The sequence below is a fragment of the Pleurodeles waltl genome, chromosome 7 (genome assembly GCF_031143425.1).
Source record: "Pleurodeles waltl isolate 20211129_DDA chromosome 7, aPleWal1.hap1.20221129, whole genome shotgun sequence".
NCBI lineage: Eukaryota > Metazoa > Chordata > Amphibia > Caudata > Salamandridae > Pleurodeles > Pleurodeles waltl.
Genome location: NC_090446.1, coordinates 475,364,970 through 475,389,742, shown reverse-complemented (window position 1 = coordinate 475,389,742; position 24,773 = coordinate 475,364,970).

Genomic DNA, 24,773 nt, shown 5'->3' with positions numbered 1-24,773 from the left:
TCCATGCCATCCCAAGCTTGCTTGATTTTCGGTGCTAACATTCAAACAGTTTTGTCTGTTGAGGCTTCAGGCCTGGAGATTGGAGGGCTCGGCTGCAGTGATTAGGTTGCTCAAGGAAAATAGCCTGTGGCACTCGATCTTCTAAAAAATATTAAAGTCTGAAGTCATATGCAAACCATTTGGTGATCTTCTTCCTATGGTGTAGAAATCATGTTGTGATCCTGTGTTAGACCATCCTTCCAAGATTCTCGATTTCATATGACAGAAGTTTTCCAGGGGGATTGGCTCCTTCAACCTTAGCAGCTGTAAATGCTGCAATTAGTTCTTGTACGGGAGCACTATGTGATCTGTTGGATATTGTTCTGCTAGCTAACAAAAATATGAGATACTTTAGCGTAATGAAGCTGAACTTACCTAAATCTGTCCCTTCATGGGATCTTTCTTTCATTTTGCAGGGGTTTCAAAAGAACCCTTTTGAGACACTGTTCCAGGCTAAGATATCATGGGTTTCCGCTAAGGCAGTCTTCTTGGTGGCAATAACCTCTACAAGATGGTGAGGCGAATTAACATGTCTCTTGATTTCTCACCCTTATTTGAAGTTATTTCCTGATAGAGTGGTCCTTAGAGCAGATCCTAAGTTCAAACCAAACGTGAAAATAGTCTCCCAGTTTTTCAACACTCAACTAATGTTCTTTGATCTCTGGATGTTAAAAGAGCTATGTTAATCTATTTGGAGAGATCAAGAAAGGAAGTCCCAACCTCTTTTTTTCTCTTATGGATCGGCAAAGAGAAAAAAAAAACGTTATGGCTACTGTCATTGCATGGGTCAAACAAGCAATTTCTCAGACTTACATTTCTTTGGAAGAGCAGCTTCCAGATAACAGTCTGGCTAGGTCAACCCCAACCCATGGCTACATCTTGGGCTAAAGTAGAAGAGGTCACTCTTGAAAAGATATGCAGCATTTGCCACTTGAGCTAGCCTCAATGCCTTTCTCTCTCATTACAGATTAGTGTTGGAGAATGATAATAATTTAGAGTGTCTGTACTAAAATCAGCAGTTAAGCGGTTGTTGAATATAAATGTAATTCTTGAGCAGCAGAACATTGTGTCTGTCTGCTTTCTTGGCCATGATACATCCTCATATGTAGGCTTTGGTAGTGATCCCTAATAGAGGCTCGGTGGCCTCACATGTAAGGACTATGACAAGGAGGACTGTTTTAAGGGTAATGAAGACTACTGGTATGTAACTGTTTCATTATAAAACATATGGTTTAGGGGAAGGAAAATACATACATCATTACATTCTCTACCCATGGGAGAATCAAGTGTTATAGATTAACCTCACTTGAAGTGAACACCATGTTGTTATTACATGACCGGCCACAGAACTCGGGCAAACTGGCAGGAAGAGATCTTCAGGACCATAGAGCTTGGGCAGGTTGTCAGGAAGAAGTCATCAGGAGAGGTGGGATAGGAATATTAGCAAGAGAAAGCATGGACAAATCTATTATAGGACAAAAGAAGTAAGACATGCAATAAGGCCAGCTCTTGATAGAAGAAGGCTGGTCTGTGAGGGTTAGATAAATAGAAATAAGGTTCATACCTATTGCTGACACCTGTCTCCAGCTGGGCTGTTCCAAGAACAGAACAGCAGTGCTCTACGACCTGAATGGAATTGATAAGTACACTGTGCCAGGAATAAGCTTTCCATCTCCACACCCTGAACTCTGCCCTAATTTGACTCCATACAAATAAACCAATTAATAGCAACTATCACAAGAATATATCATCAGCCCTAGGGGTGCATTTCTGTCTGGTGCTAATGACACCTACTATATAAAATATGCCCAATCAGCTAAAAGGTCCTATGGGCACATGTGATTGTCTAAAGGAGCAACCTTTATTAACAAAGTTTCTATCACGAAGGAGGTAATGGAGGAAAACACTTGTTCACTCTCGACCTATTTCTTTTTAGAATGGGGGTGACTGGTTACAAAAGGGACCTCAGAAGTATCAAGCAGACGACCAACTATCCTATATTAAATTTATATCTGTTGCTGATACCAGGGTCCCACAAGTTCCTTTTAAGATGTGATCATAGTGAACTTCGAGGGTAGTTAACAGTTGTTCACTGAATTCTTTCTTTCAGATCTCTCGGCCCTTATGATGGTGCTCCGTGCAAGACTGAAAACTACAAGCCAGCAGTAGCTGCAAATGTCTGCTTCCATGATCAGGTGGGTATCCTCTTATGCCAGAGCCCCTGGGCCCTCCTTAGAGATGCATGGGATGCAAAATCCAACTGTGATTTATGCCTTTTGAGGACCAGCATGAACCCCCTTGTCTGGGGATCTGGACATTTACCTCTAGAGCCAGGAGATTGGTTTAATTTTAGGCTCCAGGATAGTTACATTTTTGTTCTTTTATTTTTAGCCTGGAGGATCGAAAATTCTTGATGCACTGTGCATGTAACATTATGCTCCTAATCTTCTCATTCTTACCAGTTCTGTAGATTTGTTTTTCTGGTTGGAGATCCTCATTCTATGAGTGACTTGGAGCAGGAAGTGCTCAATTTTTGTATTGCTGTCATCCAACAGAGACATAGACTCTGGTTGGTAAAATTGGTACACCCGCAGAGTGACAAGACCACACTCATGACCAGGCCAGAATAACGTTTTGGGGCAAATGAGTGAAATGTGTAGGAGACTGCCCTTACTATCTTTCCATGTGTAAACCCATGTACTGTGTCATGACTGGGCATCAATTCCTCTATACCCCTCATGGCATGTCGTGTGCAAAAGAGTGGATGGGTACATAAAAGGTGAGGTACCATGATTGAGTCCCTCTGTACATATGTAGTCCTGTAGGGTCCAGGATGCTCCATGAGGTTTAGCAGTAGCAGATGTGCTTGCCAGTCCCCCTGAACAGCTCTCCCTTTCTTCCTTCTGATAAAAACTATTGTAAAACCAAGTGCACATGCCTGGTTTTTAATTCACTTCACTTGAATGGAGTAGGAAATCCTTTGTACTTAGTCCTTGACAAGGCCAGCTCCAGCAAGTCAGCATAAAGACTGAATCCAAAGGTGGGGCCAAAGACTGCACACCTACAACAAAGTCATAAGGTGTCTTCCTATGCCCTGCATGCTGTCCTGTTCTGCTGGAGGGGCAGAAGTCCAGCAATAGCACATGATTGGACAAGAGATCATCTGGGCCCCAGTCTACAACTCATAGTGACAGTTTACCAGTAGTCCAGTTGACATGGATCTTTGACACATCTAAACTAAATGCAGGTTGTACTGACTGCCCCCTCCTAAAGTCCGGCACCAATTTTAAGTCTCGATGGGCACTTAGTTGAAGGCCAGCTGCCAATGTACAGAATATAAGATGACTTTTACTATAAAGAAGCTAAGAACACTTGTGGAGCACCGACATTTGAGGCTCCACCTCATATATATCATTGGTATGCATTTATGTGTGATTCAGATATTCAGAATGTGTGTTTAATATTCATTAATCACTGTTCCATTTTAACAGGAATTGTAGTAGGTCATCACTTAAGCTGGTGAGAAGATCATATGTAACTGTACTAAACTAAATGATAATCAATGTAATCATATTTTCTGAATGAACTTACACTTAATAATAATTGGTTGATTTGCTAAGGATTAATAATACTGTAATGTGTGTCCATTTTGATTCTCAAGTTAACATAGCTTGACTCTGTGCCTTCGCTGAGTATTTCATGTTTTGAGTTTGCCAATGAGCCATTTCTCTTTCCTGAGCAGGTGTGGTATTGGGTTCTTTGTTATCTAGAGAAAGGTTTATTTTTATGTGTTAGTATTATAGTGAGGTGTGGGAGGAGAAAGCCCTTTCTGTTGAGGTTTCCACTGAGTTGAACAGCTTTATGCTAGACAGTCTTTTGTTTTATTTGAACTTCTAACGAGGGCCACAGAATGCTGACACTGCCTTCACTTACTCCTGACTTTCTCTTCATTCTTTAGCATAGATAGTATGGGTTTTTATGGAACACATTATTTGGATATTTTGCATTCTTTACATATTGCTTGTTACTATCCTGCAATGTATAATACTTAAATTCAGAATATTTGAGCACCTGAATATTATGGCTGTATTAATATATTTTCTGAACAATTGCCAAATCTGTTGATTGAAAAATTACTTGGAAAATAAACCTTTATGGTTGGAATACTATCTTCTCTTTTGTTATTGTGAAGCCTCTTTGGGTTTGCTGTATTTAAAATGTATTTCCGACATTAGCTCCCCCTCAATGCTTCTAGTCAACAAGCAAAGGTTCATACAACCAGTGCTGGATTCTGTTTGATTATTTTACCAGGAGATTGGGGTTCAAAACCCTTGCTCAATCACCTGTGTAGAGGAAAACTGGAAGAAATGTCAGGATTCCTGATGATGATCTTCTCGGGAGTGGTACGGAATATACCGGGAGTGGTACGGAATATACACCAGTACTGATGAAAATGACTGTATTGCTGCCCATCGAAAAGAATGAGATAGACTGCCTATTGGCTAAGGAAACCACATTTTCCAGTACCAGAGTCCTGCGTCCACTGCATTTCTATGTGGACCTGGGCACTGTAGAAACCACAAAACACGAGACTGCTGCCCAGTCTGATCAATGTGTAGCCTTGAGAACAAATAAATGTTACTGTGACTCTGTGTTAGAACCTGTATTCCTGCACACTCATTGTAGTGGTTCAGTTCATCCGAAACTCTGTGTTATTTACATCCCTCTGAGAAATGTCTCTAGGCATACACTTCTCAGCGGGAGACCTCTGACTACATTGTACACTTCATGCCGAGTGTTTATCCTCCCCTTGAGAAGGGTATACAGTCTTTACCCAGAGATCTTTGCCCCAAAGTACATTGCCTTTACCGAGCAGGTAGGTACAGTGGGGGCCTTTTTTGGCTCTTTACCACACCAGTACTTTACCATTTGTGTAGGTTTTATTTTAAATGACCTATTTATTTTGTCATTTATAATAAAAGGTATTTAAGGGTTATGGTAAGGGTTCAGAGTGGGGAGGGTTTTAGATTTTTTTAGGGTTCAGGCATGGGTAAAGGTACGGGATAGCATGGGCTTTTAGGGGTGAGGGATGGGTTAAGGGTAGCAAGGATTTTATTTAAAGGATTTTTTAAAGTTCATGGATGGCTAAGGGAATGGGGTTGTGCGGGGCTTTTAGGATTCAGGGATGGGTAAGGGTATGGGTTACTAAATGGATTTCAGGGTCAAGGGATGGGTAAGGGTATGAGCTAGTAAGGGTTTAAAGGGTTTAAGAATGGGTAAGGATAGAGAGTAGTAAGGATTTTATAGGGTTCAGGGATGGGTAAAGGTACAGCTTAGTAAGGGTTTTTAATGTTCACAGATGGGTAAGGGTGCAGGGTAGTATGAGTTTTATGTTTTTTTCAGGGTTTACGATGGGTAAACGTAATGTGTAGTAAGGAGTAAATGTAAGTGTAGAAGAGAGTGTAGAGGAGAGAGAAAATATATATATGTGTGTCTGTGTGTGCATGCGTGTGTGTATGCAAAAAAGAAGAGAGAACTCTGGGTAGTTCCCAATTTGTTTTATATATATCTATATCTATATATATACATATATCTATATATATATATATATCTATATATATATATATATATACCTCAGGTTACAGGGATGTTATTGTAAGACTCACATAACATTAAAAGCCATCCAAGTTCACCTCAATGTTAGAGTTATTTCAAGTAGCTACAACTCATGCCCTAAAGTAACTATAACTTGTGCACTCACCATGGACAGTTTTTTTACAGCAAATGTTCCAGTCACACAGAGCCACTTGCTCACCCATACAGCCAATCACACATCCATTTACTCTCCTATACAGCAACTCACTCAACTACTCACTCACCAATCCACCCACTCAAGCACCCACTCACAGATCCTTACAACCACTTACAGTCACTGGATGATGTCATCAATTATGTAATTTGAGATGTCATCAGTGATGTCACTGACAATGGCATGAGATGTAATAATTTAGGTCATAAGCAGTGCATTACAGGGGTGTAAGTTATAGTTAGCTCAGGGTATTGTAATTGCTGAATTTCTATGGTTTTGTATGTGTAAAATGTGAGCCTAACTATAACGTCCCTGAAACCTTTGTTTTTTTCAGTGAATTTCCACGTTTTTTTTAAACATTTTATTTTCTGACTATAACATCCCTCTAACCATTGTTTTTTTAGAGAATTTCTATGCTTTTTATTGTAAAGTAATTTTAATTGCTAAACAATAATCCAACCTCCACCGCACACAGCTTGAAACCCGTGCCACACAGTGGAGTTGGTTGCTTGTAGGAGGTAGGCCAAAGGCCATGTGTGGTGAAAGGTTTGGAGCTTATAAGGGGTTGACCGCAGAGTGGTGTATGTGTGATTGTCTCTGTGAATCAGTGCATGAGTGGTGTATGGGTGATTGACGGAGTGCATAGGTGGTGTATGGGTGATAGACTGAGTGCATGAGCACATATATGAGAAAGCGAGTGAGTGCATGAGTGTGTGTATGAGTAAGTGAGTGTACTAGTGGTATATGGATGTGGACTAGGTGCTTGATTGCATGTATGGGTGAATGGGTTCTGGAAAATGACTTACTGTTTTGTTATTGTACGAATGTCTACTTTACAATATATGATAGAGCTGTATAATCGATAACCCAGTTGTGTATAAATCTGAGTCCATCATTGTCATTTGTTTCAGTAAATTTATCATGTTTTAAAAAAAATGTTGATCATAGCGAACGCGCTGCGATTGTCGTGAATATGCCACGTTGACCGCATGCTTTTTTTAAAGTGTAAAACACATATATGTACACATTTTAAATGCTGAGAATAGCTGTTTAGTAATGTAGTCTTTAAACTTACCTTTGTATAATAATTTTTAGTAATATACACTTTGAAAATTGCGTTTTCTGTATTTGCAAATACGGCGGTAGTCGCGATGACGTTGGTACCCATGAAGATCTTGTGACCTAGAAACAAAGATATATGATTGGTGGAGAGTCTATTCATGCACCTCAATAGGAAGTTCCCACCTGTTTTAAATTTTTTCTGAAGGTTGCACAGCATCGCAGTTGTTTGTCTCAGATCTGCTGTACTGTTTTGTACAGAGCTCATTTTTTATTACTTTTTTGTCATTTTTAAAACCAAAATGGCAACAGTAGGGGCTGAACAACATGAGGTCCCAGAACAGGGAGAAGAGCAGGAAGCTGAGATGCAAGCACAGGGAGTAGAAGAGCAGCATGCACAGCCAGGTCTTTAAGAATCTGAGGAATAGGGCCCATCGGCTAAGAAACTGAGTGGGTCATTACGACCCCGGCGGTCAGTGCTATAGAGGAGGTATTACCGCCAACAGGCTGGTGGTACCAATCTCCACTATTATGACATTGGTGGTTTGGCCAAAGCCAAACCGCCAATTCAACACACCGACTGCCACAGCGGTAATGACCGCCGGGCTGGAGACTTCGGTCTCCAGCCCAGCGGACGTCATTAGGCTGCCCATGAAATTTTGACCCCGCCCACCGCCATGGTTTCTGTGGTTTCTCTACCGCCACGGAAACCATGGTGGTAGACACTATCAATGCCAGGGAATTCGTTCCCTGGCACTGATAGGGGTCTCCTCCGCCCCCCCTTCCCCACCTCCCAACCCCTCTCCCCACATAAACGCACATACATACACACCCTTACACACATTCACCCATGCATGCATACATACATACACACTCACTGCAAAACTCACAGACATACATCCAGGCACACACGCAATCACAGGACACAACATGCACGTACACACACACCCACTCATGCACACACTCATTACACACGCATGCACACATTCAAACACAGTCACACACACCCCCACACACGCACACAACACTCCCCACCCCCCTCTCCTGTCGGAGAACCTGACTTACCTGCTTGCATGGGGTCATCCGGTGGAACATGATACAGTAGATGGTGTGGCCCTTACCGCTGTCCGCCGCCATGACCGTTGTCGGAATTCCGCCAGCCTTCTGGCGGATTTCCAGCTACTGTCATAATGGCATGGACTGTCGGTAGCCATGGCGACGGTATGTTGGCAGCCGTCGCCGTGGCAGTAGGCGGCATTTGCCGCCAATCTCATAATGAGGGCCTCAGTGTTGACTTGGATCTTTTTATTATTCCGTCTAGCAAATCAAAAACAGTTGAAAAACATGTAAAATGCTCATTGTGCAATAAAAGTCTCTTAAGAGGCACATCAAAAAAATACGCATGTGGGACAACTAGCATGTTATACCATTTAAAACTTACCACAGGAGACATCTTGAGAGGGCACAGAGTGAGAAAGCTGGACTAGGACCGTCCACCTCCAGCCATCCAGCATCTGCTCCTGGAGAGAGAGTCTCTATAGGAGAGCAGCGAGAACGCCCGGCGACTCACCCTGAACTCCCATGTGCTGGCACATACTATTTGGAGTGCAACAATATTACTGCTGGAGAGCTTTTTTTGAAGCTATGTTGCTGGCAGCTAGAAAACATACCTGCTAATTTGTTTGTTTAAAGTTACTCCAGTATTTTCTCCCCTTATTGTTGTTTTTGTTGTTTGACTTTTATTGTTCGCTAGCTGCCATTTTGTTTGAAATAAAAAGTCCCAAATTGTTAGAAAATCCCTTCAAAAAATTGACAACCAGTTGTAGAAAAAAAATATTAACAAATGGTTCTTTCCAGAACCGCTTATCATGGTTAAAAAAAAGATAATCTTCATGACTGTATATCTATCTATATCTATCTATATATCTATATCTATATATATATATATATATATATATATATATATATATATATATATATATATATATATATATATATATATATATATATTAACAGGGGCGATAGGTCATTGACTGAGTGCTTGTATGAGTGACAGCATGAGTGTGTGTTTGAGGAAATGAGTGAATGTGTGACTGTATAAGTGAGTGGTGCATGGATGAAAGAGTAAGTTCATTAGTGGTGTACGGGTGAGTGACTGAGTGTATGAGTGCATGTATGGGTGGTGAGTGACTGAATGGAGGAGTGTGTATGGGTGATTGAGTGTATAAGTGGTGTATGGATGATTGAGAGAGTGAATGTGTGGGCGACTGAGTGACTGCATGTATAAGTGAGTGAGTGCATGACTAGTGTACAAGTGAGTGACTGAGTGTATGAGTGAATGTATGGGTGAGTGATGTAATGAAGTAGTGTGTATGGGTGATTGAGTGTATAAGTGGTGTATGGGTGATTGAGTGAGTGCATGTATGGACAAGAGAGTGTGTGCATGAGTGGTGTATGGCTGATTGACTGAGTGTAAGATAAGAGTGCATGTATGGGCAAGTGAATGAGAGCATGATTGGTGTATGGGTGAGAAACTGAGTACATGAGTGGTGTATGGGTGATGTACTGACTGTGTGAGTAAATGTATGGGTGAGCGAGTGAGTATATGAGTGGAGTAAGGGTGACTGACTGCATGAGGGGTGTATAGCTGGTTGAGTGCATGAGAGCATGTAAGGGTGAGTGTGAGTATGAGTGATATATGGGTGATGAAGTGTATGAGTAAGCGCAACTGACCGAGTGCATGACTGCTGAATGGGTGAGTGACTGAGTGCATGAGTGGTTTGGGTGATGACTGAATTTATGAGTGCATGTATAGGTGATTAAGTGAGTACATGTATGAGTGAGTGGGTGCATGAATGGCTGTATTGGTGCGTGAGTGGGTACATGAGTACGTGAGTGCATGAGTGATGAATGGGTGATTGAGTGGGTGTATGAATGCATGTATGGGTAAGTGAGTGTATGAGTGGAGTATGGGTGATTGAGTGCATGAGTAGTGTACGGGTGGTTGAGTGAGTGCATGTCTGAGTGAGTGAGTGCATGTATGAGTGAGTGCATGAGTGGTGTATGGGTGATTGAGTGAGTGCATGAGTGCATGTATGAGTGAGTGCATGGGTGCATGTATGAGTGAGTGTATGAATGGTGTATGGGTGATTGACTGAGTGTATGAGTGCATGTATAGACAACTGAATGAGTGCATGATTGGTGTACGGGTGATTGAGTGTATGAGTACATGTATGGATGAGTAAGTGAGTGTATAAGGAGAGTATGGGTGATTGAGTGCATGAGCGGTGTGTGGGTGATTGAGTGTATGAGTGCATGTATGGGTGAGTGCATATACGTGATGTATGGGTGACTAAGTGGCTGCGTCAGTGGTGTATGGGTGAATGACTGAGTGCATAAGTGCATATATGGTTGAGTGCATGAGTGGTGTATGGGTAATTGAATGAGTGCATGAGTGAATGCATGGGTGTTTCAGTGAGTGTATTAGTACATGTATGGGTGAGAGAGTGAGTGCATGAGTGGTGTATGGCTGGTTGAGTACATGTATGCAAGTGAGTGTATGAGTGCTGTATGGGTGATTGAGTGAGTGTATGAGTGCATATATGTGTAAGTAAGTGCATGTATGGGTGAGTAAGTGAGTGAATTAGTGCATGTATGTGTTAGTGACTGAGTGCATGAGTACTCGTTTGGATAAGTGAGTAAGTGCAAGAGTGCTATATGGGTGACTAAAGAGTGTATGAATGCATGTATGTGTGAGTGAGTGCATGTATGGGTGATTGAGTGCATGAGGGCTGTATGGGTGATTGACTGAGTGTATGAGTGCATGTGTAGGTCAGTAAGTGAGTGCACGTGTGAGTGAGTGGGTGCAAGAATGGCTGTATTGGTGAGTGAGTGGGTACATTAGTACATGTACGAATGAGTGAGCGCATGAGTGGTTAATGGGTGAATGACTGAGTGTATGAGTGCATGTATGGACAATTGAGTGAGTGCATGACTGGTGTACGGGTGAGTGACTGAGTGCATGAGTGGTGTATGGGTAATTGAGTGAATGAGTGCATGCATAGGTGAGTGCGTATATATGATGTATCGGTGACTAAGTGGCTGTGTCAGTTGTGTATGGGTGAATGACTGAGTGCATATGAGTGTATGTATAGATGTGTAAATGAGTGGATGAGTGCATCGATGTGTGAATAAGTGGGTGCATGAAGGGCTGTATTGGTGAGTGAGTGGGCACATGAGTCCATGTATGGGTGAGTGACTGAGTGCATGACTGGTGTACGGGTGATTGTGTGAGTGCATCAGTGTGTGTTGCGTATGTGAGTGAGTGTATGAGTGATATATGGCTTACTGAATGGTTGTGTGAGTGAGTCTATAAGCAAATGCTTGAATGATTACTTCACTTGTTATGTGACTACCTGAGAAGTAGTTGTATTACACTGGGAGCTTAATTAGGAAATAAGCAAAAGAAACAAATGGAAGAGTATAGCAACAGCAGTTTATGTGTAAAAACACTGTTCATGGTATCTCTGAACAATATGTCAAGAACTGTTTTGACACATATAATATCGTTCAACTGCAGCCACTATAGGAAAAACAAAAAGATAAAGTAATTGTTTATGCTGTAAGACTGTATTAAAATGTAATAAAATACCATTTTCATTTTTTTCACAGCTTTTATACTTCTTTATCCATAAATGATGGTGTGTATAAAGCATCATCTTCTAACAGGTGGTAAAAAGAGGAGTGCCGACAGAAAGGGCCTACCGGCCCATCAAATAATGAAGCACTAGACCGCCATCAGTTCAGGGGCGGGAACCACCACCACGCAAAGCCAGGCAGAAACGAACCAAATAAAAGGAAACACTCACCGGAGGCTCACACAACACGTCGAAGCAGACATGGAGAGAGAGTTGCAAATCATGCCAGTCCTGCTCCTTGCCATATACCTCCACTACTGAGACCGCCGACGAAGACGACGACGGTAAGTACTGCAACCTACTGAACAAGGGAAGAAAGGGCACAGTTACATACCCACCCACTCCACCTACCCCGCAATGCACCCACAACCCCTCACAACAGCACAAGTCATATACACCTGAATAAGAGGTACTTACCCACCACAAGGCCAAGCCAACCTGCCCAAAGTTCACTCATGTGCACAACATCCCCCACAAAGAAACGATGAACCACGGATCCAGAGTGTACCAAAACCAACACTGGCCACACAAACTTTTATTAAGCTCCAGGAGCAACAGAAGTCCAATGGCCAGTCCATAGTCCAAAGTCCGATGGGCCCAAATGGCCCCAACTTGACTCCCACAAGTGCAAATGGTACTCCACCTTAAAGGGGCAACAAAGGGTATCCAGGCACCTCAGGGAACAGGGGCAGGGAGCGGTGACGTACGACTGGGAGGGGGCCTTGGTTTTACATTTGGGAGGTGGAGGGGGCTTGGGTCTGACCTTTGAAGATTGTGGAGCGGCCTTGGACTGGGGTGCAGTAGGTGTAGCTGGGCCAGCATGGGGTCTCTTGCTCACAGGGGAGGTAGCACATGAATGGGAAGGGCGGACAGGGGCGGGTTTTGACGTGTGAGGAGTGGACAGGGCAAGGAGGTGGGCACGTTTAGGGACAAGGCGGGGTAGGCCAGTGGGTTTGAATAGGTCAACACGGGATAGGAAACGTTTTTTAGGGGCAGTTGGGGTGAACCTGGAGGAAGGTGTGGGAGTGGAGGTAGAGGGAGTGGTTGTGACAGGTGTAGGTGTGCGTGACATGGATGTAGGTGACTGTACAGTATGCTGAGGTGTGGTAGATGTGTGTTGGGTGGGTGCCTTGGAACCTTTGAGTGTCTTGGGATGAGGGGGGTGGACACAGTGGGACAAGACAGGCTGCCAGTGTAAATGTATGTTGTCTTTGTGTCTGCAAGTTTGGTGAGTGTGCTGCATGTGTCAACCAAAGTTGTTGTGCTGAGTGCAGGTGTGGTGTCTGGGGTGCATGAATGGATGTCTGAATTTGTGGTGACTGCCAGAATGGGGTCAGCAACAGTGAAAGAGGGTGCAGTGATTGTGAGTGTGCATGTAGAGGTAACAGGGAGGCGGAAGAGGTGGACACACTGGGGGAAGTGGATGTTGGTGTGTGTGCCTTTGTATGTTGGCTGTGTGTATGCCTAAGGTGGGAAGTGTAGTGCTTGTGTTTTTCAGTGTGCTTCTTGTGTGTTGAGGTTTGTGCATGGCTGTCAGAATGTGTGCTTGGGACGGGTAAAGGGAGTGGGGTGCTGAAAGGGGTAGAGGTGGTTGGAGGGGGGACGGAATGACCAGGGACACTGGCTGCCATCAAAGAGGAGGACAGAGCCTGAAAAGATCTCTGTAGGTCAGACACAGCACCGTGAATGCCATCCAGGTATGCATTGGTCTGCTGTACCATGGCTGTTAGCCCCTGGATGTCATTGACAATGGTTGCCTGCCCTACAGAGATGGTCCTCAGGAGGTCAATAGCCTCCTCTGTGAGGGCAGCAGGGCTGACTGGGGCAGGGGATGAGGTGCCTGGGGCGAAGAAGATGCCCACCCTTCTGGGTGAGCAGGCACGGGCAACTGAGTGAGGAGCAAATGGGAGGGCGGCGATGGTATGGGGGGTGTCGGAAGATGACAGAATGGGTGGGCCCACTAGGGTCCGCAACCACAAGGGAGCTCCCATCGGAGAAGGTATCAGAGTCACTACCACCAGTGGTAGTTGCCTCCCCTGTGGTACTCCCCTCGCCCTCCAACCCACTGGTCCCCTTGGCGTCACTCGACTCTGCCTCTGTGGAACCGTGGACCGCCGCATCCCCTCTCGCCGGTGCCATTGCTCCTTCGCCAGATGATGCTGATGTACAAAGACAACACAAGAGAACAGGGATTGGGAGACAAAACAGGAGAGACACTTGTAAATAGCTGAATGGAGGTACATAACTGGTTCCACATACTCCCACCCTGCAAAACATCCACCATGCAGCACCTACCGCTATACACATTGCTATGCCCCTGACTAGTGGCCACAACCCTGCTCTACAGCCATTTCCAACATCACAGAAGGACCTGAAGTACTGCAGACCTGTCCCTTACAACCTAACTTCCCATGGGGGCAATTATGTAAAATGACATCAGTCAGAGTCCCTGCCACTAGACAGCATACATACTACAGCACACTCACACATCCATCAAAGAGGAATACAATGGTTTCTGTACTGTGCAGCCTTCAAGCGCTGGATAAGCCACTGCCAGAATGCGGTGCATTGGCAGGGCCAGTAGTCGACGGGCACCCCTTCCTCATTGGGAGGACTTCCCCAGCTGGGCCAGCTGGGCCTCGCAAGTCTTCCTTGCCCAGCGCCGCAGGTCCTCCCACCGCTTCCTGCCGTGGGTGCTCCACCGGTTGTAGACCCCCAGGGTTTGCACCTCCCTGGCGATGGCCTGACAGAATCCCCTCCTCGGATGGGTGCTGACCTATATGGGACACACAGAAAAAATAACACAGAGGTCAGACAATGGCCAGTAGATACAGCTGGCTGAACATCCCCTATCGGACGGACACTTACAACAGCAAAACAAGACCTCACACACGCAGCATGCCATGAATCCCACGACTGTACAGTGCCAAATTGTGCACACATGTTTACAGCCATCTACCACCATTACACACATACATGCCCCCCAATCCGCCTACTCACCTGTACCACTGGTCGACCATAGAGCTTGGCGTACAGGGGTAGAACCCCGTCCACCAGCTTGTGAACACCGCCTCACGCCATTGCGTCAACCGCTAGCGGTATGAGGTCACTTCCACTACAACATATCTGGATTACAGGGGGCAGACATTTTGACCATTACTACGCAGTTATTAATTTCTCATTTGCCCCATGCAGGCCCTATTGTCCCCAGCCCCCATCCGCATGAACAAATATACATTTACTCACTACAACTGCCCAGATGTATCATTGAGGTCATGTCACTCCAGTTTAACATCCTACTATGCCTATGTGTCATCGACTTGTATGCCAGCAGTGCTGAATATTCAACATGTTGGGCAGATGTATGTGTGTTCCTCACATGTGTCCTCCACTCCTCCTAGGTATAGACCCTTGTGGCGAGGGAGGGCCCCATCGGTGTACAGACCACTTGTTGATTTGGGGACCATGGTGGAGTGTCAGATCATTATCAATTACAGACTCAACCGTGCTACTATTCATGAACTTTGTGCATTACTGGAATCAGCATGCCATCCCCATTGAAGTGGAAGTGCTCTCCGCACTCCATTTCCTAGCCACAGGCTCATTTCAGGTGTCTGTGGGCATGGGTGCAGGTTTTTCACAGCCAATGTTTAGCCTCCTACTGTCCAGTTTCCTGAATGCATTTGTACGACACCTGCAGTCCTATGTGAGGTTTCCACAAAGTGCTGAACTCCCTGCCATCAAGTAAGACTTTTATGCCTTTGCCAACATTCCCCAAGTGATAGGTGCCATCGATGGAACCCACATAGCTCTCATCCCCCCAAGAGTAAGTGAACAGGTGTATTGAAACAGGAAGAACTTTCACTCCATGAACATTCAATTGGTGTGTACTGCAGACCAGTACATATCACATGTGAATGCCATCTTCCCTGGATCAGTCCATGATTCCTTTGTGCTGAGGAACAGCAGTGTGCCACACATGATGGAACAACTGCAAGGGGGCAGAGGATGGATCATGGGTAAGTGTGTCTGACACTTTTTGGCACATAGCTGGCAGCCAGGCATCTGCAATTGAGGGTTGTCAGTGACAGTCCTGTTTTGACCACTTTTGCAGGTGATTCTGGCTACCCAAACATGCATTGGCTCCTGACACCAGTTAGGAATCCTAGGACAGATACTGAGAGGAATTACAATGAGGCCCATGGATGTACTAGGAGGGTGATAGAGTGCACAATAGGTCTCCTGAAGGCTAGATTTGTTGCCTCCATATCTCTGGGGGATCCCTGGCCTATGGGCCTGAGAAGGTGTGTAGAATAGTGGTGGCCTGCTGCATACTGCACAACGTGGCTGTGAGGAAATCTATTCCCCTCTTGGAGGAGGAGGGTGCTGGATATCCAGACCAGCTTCTGCTGAGAGGGGATGAGAGTAATGATGAGGAGGGGGAAGATGTACACTCCAGGAGCCAACTGATCCAACTGTACTTCAAGAGGTACTATTTGATGCTGTTGTTGTCTGTGCTGCATACTGTTAGTATGTCTTGTCCTCTATGGGGGTGTTGGATCTATAGACATTGTCACTGTGACCAGGTTTGCATGGGACATGTGGCATGATGGACAACTTGTTAGACATTTCTGTTGGCACCACCCCATGTTATGCGTGGGGTGCCATTCCTGCAATAAAGATATGAATACATGATTTCAATTACAATTGCATGCACACTTCGATTTGTTTCAACATACTGACAGGGGACATTTACATTAGTGAACAGGTGTTTTATTTGGTGTCAGGGATGCCATGGTGCTCTTTACAGTGATGGGAGTGGGCTACTGGTGGATGTCCATATTGGCTACATGGTCTCAGCGATTGTTGGCAGTGGTAATGTGTCCACCTGTTATTTACATATTTTGGGGTTGCTATTGCATGGTGGGGATGGTGGTTCAGTGGCACACTTGGGGACAGTTCTTGTCAGAGTTACTTCTTAGAGGGGGCCTTGGTCTTGGCAGGTGTTCCAGTGCCATATCTGGGCCTGAGGGACTGTTGGCGTGCCTGGTGTTGGCCTGTACCGGTTGAGGTGCTGGTTTCCTGTGTGTCCTCAGATGGTGGCACAAGTCCAGTTGCTGCTGCTGATGTTGCTGGCTGGTCTGTAGTAGGGGCTTCCTGGTCTGTGGGGGTCACAGGCTGGGTTGGGACATGGTGCAGCAGCGCACCTGCTATGGTGGCCACAGTGGTATTGAGCAGTTTCCACTGCTCCATGGTCTCTTGGTGTTGGGCTATCTGCAGCCTTTGACTCTGCTCCAGGTGGCCACAATCTGGCCCATTCTGTCCTGGGTATGGTGGTGTGCTCCCAGGTCCTCAGAGATCACGTCCTGGGCTGCAACATCCATCCTGTGGCCTCCCCCCTGGGCCACTGATGCCCTCCCACTGGGCCTAGCCCCCTGTGCCTATGTCCCCTGCACAGGTCTGGCAGTGCCACTTGTACTTGGGCCATTGTCTTCCTGCCTGTTAGTAGGTGGTGACTGTGGCCTCTGTCCTTGTGTTCCACCAGTCTGTGGCCTGGATAAAGAGGTGTGGAGCCGGTTGCCCTGGGCTGATGTTGATGGCTGGGTGGTAGGGGTGTCAGTGGTGTCCTGGATGGGGCTGCTGGATGGTGACAGTCCAGGACTGTGTGAGGGGCCAGGGTATTCCTCACTGTCCAGGGTTCACTCCCCAGTGTCCTGGTGGTGCCTCTGTCTCCATGTGGGGCACTGCCACTCCTTGTCCTGTCCATCAGGGTGGCATGGGTGGTGGTACCTGTTGGGGGAATGGACACGTCTGTTACAATTGCAAAATCGGATGGGGTGCACAGGGCTGGGCTATTTTGTGCAGGTTTTTCACTGTTGGGTCATGCAGGGTGCCTTTGTGAGGTTGCCATTGCATTTTGCTTGGGATGTGGAGGTGCATTATGGGTGGTGTAGTGCCATTGTGATTCCTTGCAGGGGTAGGTGGCTGTGCACAGGGGGAGGAATGTGGGCATGTTGGTGGATTTGTGGGTATGCAGGGTGACTGGATGCCAGGCATCTGCAATTGAGGGTTGTCAGTGACAGTCCTGTTTTGACCACTTTTGCAGGTGATTCTGGCTACCCAAACATGCATTGGCTCCTGACACCAGTTAGGAATCCTAGGACAGATACTGAGAGGAATTACAATGAGGCCCATGGATGTACTAGGAGGGTGATAGAGCGCACAATAGGTCTCCTGAAGGCTAGATTTGTTGCCTCCATATCTCTGGGGGGGGCCTATGGGCCTGAGAAGGTGTGTAGAATAGTGGTGGCCTGCTGCATACTGCACAACGTGGCTGTGAGGAAATCTATTCCCCTCTTGGAGGAGGAGGGTGCTGGATATCCAGACCAGCTTCTGCTGAGAGGGGATGAGAGTAATGATGAGGAGGGGGAAGATGTACACTCCAGGAGCCAACTGATCCAACTGTACTTCAAGAGGTACTATTTGATGCTGTTGTTGTCTGTGCTGCATACTGTTAGTATGTCTTGTCCTCTATGGGGGTGTTGGGTCTATAGACATTGTCACTGTGACCAGGTTTGCATGGGACATGTGGCATGATGGACAACTTGTTAGACATTTCTGTTGGCACCACCCCATGTTATGCGTGGGGTGCCATTCCTGCAATAAAGATATGAATACATGATTTCAATTACAATTGCATGCACACTTCGATTTGTTTCAACATACTGACAGGGGACATTTACATTAGTGAACAGGTGTTTTATTTGGTGTCAGGGATGCCATGGTGCTCTTTACAGTGATGGGAGTGGGCTACTGGTGGATGTCCATATTGGCTACATGGTCTCAGCGATTGTTGGCAGTGGTAATGTGTCCACCTGTTATTTACATATTTTGGGGTTGCTATTGCATGGTGGGGATGGTGGTTCAGTGGCACACTTGGGGACAGTTCTTGTCAGAATTACTTCTTAGAGGGGGCCTTGGTCTTGGCAGGTGTTCCAGTGCCATATCTGGGCCTGAGGGACTGTTGGCGTGCCTGGTGTTGGCCTGTACCGGTTGAGGTGCTGGTTTCCTGTGTGTCCTCAGATGGTGGCACAAGTCCAGTTGCTGCTGCTGATGTTGCTGGCTGGTCTGTAGTAGGGGCTTCCTGGTCTGTGGGGGTCACAGGCTGGGTTGGGACATGGTGCAGCAGCGCACCTGCTATGGTGGCCACAGTGGTATTGAGCAGTTTCCACTGCTCCATGGTCTCTTGGTGTTGGGCTATCTGCAGCCTTTGACTCTGCTCCAGGTGGCCACAATCTGGCCCATTCTGTCCTGGGTATGGTGGTGTGCTCCCAGGACCTCAGAGATCACGTCCTGGGCTGCAACATCCATCCTGTGGCCTCCCCCCTGGGCCACTGATGCCCTCCCACTGGGCCTAGCCCCCTGTGCCTATGTCCCCTGCACAGGTCTGGCAGTGCCACTTGTACTTGGGCCATTGTCTTCCTGCCTGTTAGTAGGTGGTGACTGTGGCCTCTGTCCTTGTGTTCCACCAGTCTGTGGCCTGGATAAAGAGGTGTGGAGCCGGTTGCCCTGGGCTGATGTTGATGGCTGGGTGGTAGGGGTGTCAGTGGTGTCCTGGATGGGGCTGCTGGATGGTGACAGTCCAGGACTGTGTGAGGGGCCAGGGTATTCCTCACTGTCCAGGGTTCACTCCCCAGTGTCCTGGTGGTGCCTCTGTCTCCATGTGGGGCACTGCCACTCCTTGTCCTGTCCATCAGGGTGGCATGGGTGGTGGTACCTGTTGGGGGAATGGACACGTCTGTTACAATTGCAAAATCGGATGGGGTGCACAGGGCTGGGCTATTTTGTGCAGGTTTTTCACTGTTGGGTCATGCAGGGTGCCTTTGTGAGGTTGCCATTGCATTTTGCTTGGGATGTGGAGGTGCATTATGGGTGGTGTAGTGCCATTGTGATTCCTTGCAGGGGTAGGTGGCTGTGCACAGGGGTAGGAATGTGGGCATGTTGGTGGATTTGTGGGTATGCAGGGTGACTGGATGTTGTGATTGTGGCCTGGGTGAGGTAGTGGTCCTGGTGGCTGTTGGAGGGGTGGGGTGGTGCATGCATTACAGGTGTGATGATATGGGGTAATTGTAGACGACTTACCGAGTCCATTCCTCCAGTGAGTCCTGTGAGGCCCCCAGGGTGCAGGATGGCCAGTACCTTTTCCTCCCAGTCGGTGTAGTGGGGTGGTGTTGGGGGAGGACCTCCCCCAGTGTTCTGGACCGCAATGTTGTGCCGGGAAGCCATGGACCTCACCTTCCCGCGCAGGTCGTTCCATCTCTTGCGGATGTCGTCCCTCATGTGTGGATGGTTTCCCACTGCATTGACCTTGGTCTGCCATAACTCCATCTTCCTGGCGATGGGTGTGTGCTGGACCTGGGCCTTGAATAATTGTGGCTCGACCTTGAGTATCTCATCCACCATGGTCCTTATCTCCCTTTCTGTGAAGCGTGGGTGCTTGGGGGGTGCCATGGTGTGTGTTGTGAGTGATGGGTTTTGTGGATCTAGGTGAAGGTGCTATTGTGTGGTTGGGTGTGTGATTCGTGTGTTGTGGCGTTCAGTGTCTGCTTGTGGAGTTGTCAATTTCAGTTGTCCTATTGGTGATGCAAAGGATTGTGGGGTGTGTCTGCAAGTGTTTTATGGTGTTGTGGATGTGTGTCAGGTGTGTGGGTTTCAAATTTGCCAATGTGTGCAATTCTTACTGTTGGGTCCCATTGCTGGCCGTGTGCGTCTGTACAGCCAATGGTCGTTTGACTTCCACTGACCGCCGCGGTGATTTGTGCTTCATTATGATGTCCAGCATTTTCGCCGACAAGGCCCTGGCGGTGGCTGGTGACAGGGACATTTTTGTTGGATTCTTATTTTTGCATCTTGATATGGCGGGTTTCTGTTCACCGCCAATGGTGGAATTCTGTTCAGCGTTGCCACGACCGGGAACTGTGTTTACCGCCATGTTCATAATGACCCCCTTAGGCCCTCCTTATGACCCTGCCGGTCGGCGGTAATATGGTTGAAAGTACTGCCAACCGGATAGTGGTACTGCCACCAGGCTAGTGGTACTTTCCACCATATTATGATATTGGCGGTTTGGCTGAAGCCAAACTGCAAATGTACCACACCGACCACTGCGGCGATAATGGCCGCCGGGCTAAAGACATCAATCTCCAGCCCGGTGGCTGTCCCTGTACCGCCTGCGAGATAATGACTCTGCCTTCCACCATGGTTTTCGTGGCTTCTTTACTGCCATGAAAACCATGGTGGTAGGCACTATCAGTGACAGGGAATCCCTTCCCTGTCACTGATGGAGGTCTTCCCTACCCCCCTCCCCAGATTCCCACTCACCCCCCTTCCTCTCCAAACCCCCCCTTCATTTACACCCCTCCCTTCACACATGCACATACACACACCCATACCCACATTCATCCATGCATGCATACATCCATTCACACACACATCCGCACACACCTTCATACATACACGCTGAGACGCATTCACACAACACAACATACACTTACTCACACATCCACACACATTCGACACGGAACACACACCCACATACATGCACGCAAAAACATTCACACCCCCCTCCCCTGTTGGAGCACCCACTTACCTGTGTTTAGGGGGTCCTCCTGCAGGAGATGGGACAGGGCGCTGCTCCCAGCAGCAGCGTCCGCCAGCAGAACACCTCAAGGCCGTATTATTTGCGGAAATACAGCTGTGGTCATAATACGGCGGATGGCTGGTAGCCACGGTGACGGTCTTTTGGCGGTTGTCGCCACGGCGGGAGGCGGTTTATACCGCCAATGTTATAATGAGGGCCTCAATATATTACCTCCTTTATAGAACATTACAAGGACTCTTGACATTTGAGCATTATTTTAAGACATAACACTCAATAGGCTGAATAATGTCTAATAAATACATGAACCACGTAGAAGAAACACTATGCCACTTTGTTAACCATACCTCTTCCTTAGAACTTTGGTTGAAGAAAAGGAAGATATGAGTTCGTTAGTTTGAAGGGACGTTTTGGTTTGTATTTCAGGTTGCTGTCATTGCATTCCATCCATCCAGTTTTGCTTTTTAAATGTTCAGTGTAGTGCATAGAGGTTGTATTAACTCCATCTTGAAAGATGATAGCCAAAGTAGTGAAAGTTCTTCCTGAAATTGATATTTGCCCTGCTTTGAAGTTTGTAATTTGAGTTTCTATATTGGAACTATCTGGTCTGCATTGTAGTAGCATTACTGTAAGGTATTTACCTGTTATTTGTAGAAACAATGTAGAGATAAGGTCAGATCTGCAGTTTGTGAACGTCATATTTTGATTACCATTTCTGTACAATTTGTCAAAAGGCACAGTTTTATGGTCTGGTAATGTTAAGTAAATGAATTGTTCTGAATTGACTTGAGTTCTAGATGTAATTAAGCTGTCTTCGCAGACATGGTTCCATTTGTAACTGAGTCCAAATAGATCTTCAGTACATACTTCTTCTTGTTCTAAGACTCCATGGATAACCATAATAAATTCTTGTGAGTCTTGTTGAGTGTTCAGAGTAAACATTTTAGATCTTGTACATATATCTAAAAGGTGTTGGATACCTGAAGCAGAATGTATTACAGTTCTGTCACTTATTAAATTTTGTAGCAAATTTTATGGTGCAGAACACATTCTCTTCTCTGATTTTTGTTCAATTTGGTTTACTACATGTGGTAAATGGAATAGTACTTTGGGAACAACATTTGCATAGCATTTGACTCCTGAACTGTTTTCCAACTAGTAACCTACAATTTCACCATACTTTTCCAGTTTTTTCTTCTTAGCACTCTCTTTGTTGTATTTTTGTCATTTCTTCTTCTGAAGGTTTGACTGTTTTGTAATCTTCTGCTTTGGACAGAGAATCAGTTTCTTATAAACATGGTAGTGGCTTAAATGAAGAGCGTATAGACTTCTCAGCTGATAGTACTCTTTTACACAGCTTACATCAGCACTAACGTTGTTCTCCTCAAAGTCAAACAAAAACAAATCTGATAGTGTTCTAATTTATGACAATGCTACATATGAAATTCCTTCTTTGAATACAGAACTTCCAGTATTATTCAAAGCTGCATCAAATCCTACACCTTGTGATTTATGGATGGTTACAGCATATGCTACAGAGAAAGGAAATTGTTGCCGTTGGATATGTAAATGTTTCACAAACAAAAACCATACAATATATCGCCCAATCTTCTTCACATCATCTATCTGATCAAATTTTATAGCCAAATATTATACCTCATCTCTACTTGGAAAATTAATGAAATCAATAACTTTACCCATTGCACAATTTACTAAGCTTTCTTCAACATTTAAATTATGTCGCAAAATAACTTGACAATTTTTGCAGATTCAAAAATGCTTTTCTAATCCTGCTGTCTTGGATGCTGATTTCTCCAAAGAATCCAATTTTTGCTTTTTGTTTATCTATCAGAAGTATTGTGACTCCCTGATGTTCCATTTTCTTAATAGCTGTAATTTCCAAAATATCTTCTTTCTCCAGGTGTACTAATTTTTAATTGAGGCTGGGGCACCCTCGAAGTGTTGGTATTAAACAAACTATAGATTTCTGTTCCTTAATGAAATTGAACATTATTTCTGGTGCTGTCATGTTAGATGGGAATAGACTCTTGATAAGACAACTTTCCAAAGTATGTTTCCCCTTTTTCATCAGGACTGCCATTCTAATGTCTTTTAGTATATCTCTGTATTTCATATCAGATGCTTGGCACATGTTCTTCATCAATCCTTTGTATTCAATGTTTAACCAAATGTTCACTTTGCCACTATTTCTTAAATGTTCGCATTGCCAATATTTCTTGTTTCTTCATGCAAAAGTGTTTTGAAAACAGGTTGTCCTTTTACATGGGTAAGTTGGAGCAGGTTACCAAAGACAATTAAATGCTTTCCTCCAAAGAGTATTTCATAGTTAGTTCTTACAATCTGCTGCATCCTTAGGTGTATGAAGGCAACCATTATGTTTGACTCCATGCTCACTTCATCAATGATTAGTAGCTTAATTTTTTAAATACACTTGATACCTCTTGGCAAGAGTCACCAGATAATTTCTGATATTTTAATTTATTGTCAAGTTCAACAGGTAGCATTAGTAGTGGATTGTGGAATAATTCCTTTAATGTTATGAGCAGCTAATCCTGTTGGTGTTGTTACTACACATGACACATTTGAACCTGTAGTCTTCTGTAGATAACTGGTGAGAACTTTAATTAGGAAGCTTTTACCAGTCCCAGCTTGTCCACTGATGTATAGTAATATTGGTTTATACAAAGAACATTGACATAGTTTCTGCTCTTGGAGAAATCCATGGTCTATTTTACCTTTAACTACATTATACATTTCTCTTTATTCATTGTTCAGTTGTTCCACTAACTGTTCGAAATCCACAGTTTCCTCTCTTGCCTGTTGCATCGCAATCCTCCACCTCATCCATAACTATCACTCCATTTTGAGTTACTGGTTCTCCAGGAGGATGTGGACTTCCTGGTAAAGAACTTTGGCTGCTTTGAGAAATCTCCCTGGCTATCTCAGCAGCGATAGTTTCTTCCCGTTCAATCTCATCTTTCAACATCTGCAAGTATGTTGGAAACACAGAACACTGAATACTATCTTTTACAGCGTTGAATGAGTCTTCATAACAATCATACTGTCCAAATAAATCTGATTTATTACGCAAAGGCTTGAAAAGTAGCAAATGTGCCAAATAGAAAAACTCTCTGCAGTTTGGCAAGTGAGCTTTCTGTGGTTAATTAGATTTTATTTGTTGTGTCTCACCAAACAACCGTCCCACCCAATGACTGCAAACCTTCCTTCTATATTTTCACTTGTATTACTTCTATATGTATAATGCTGAAGTACTTCATATAGACAAATGATTTCAAAATAATGACTCCTTCATAGTTAGTATGTATCTAGCATATTAGTTTTTAGTACAACTGTACTCTCTGGATCAAATTCTGTAAGGTACTGTATTTCTCGGAAGGACTTAAATACTCTATTATGACTGCTTGCAAGGTCTAGTCTTACCTACACAATTCCTATAGATTTGGAGAACAAACTTCCTGAGCTCAACCTA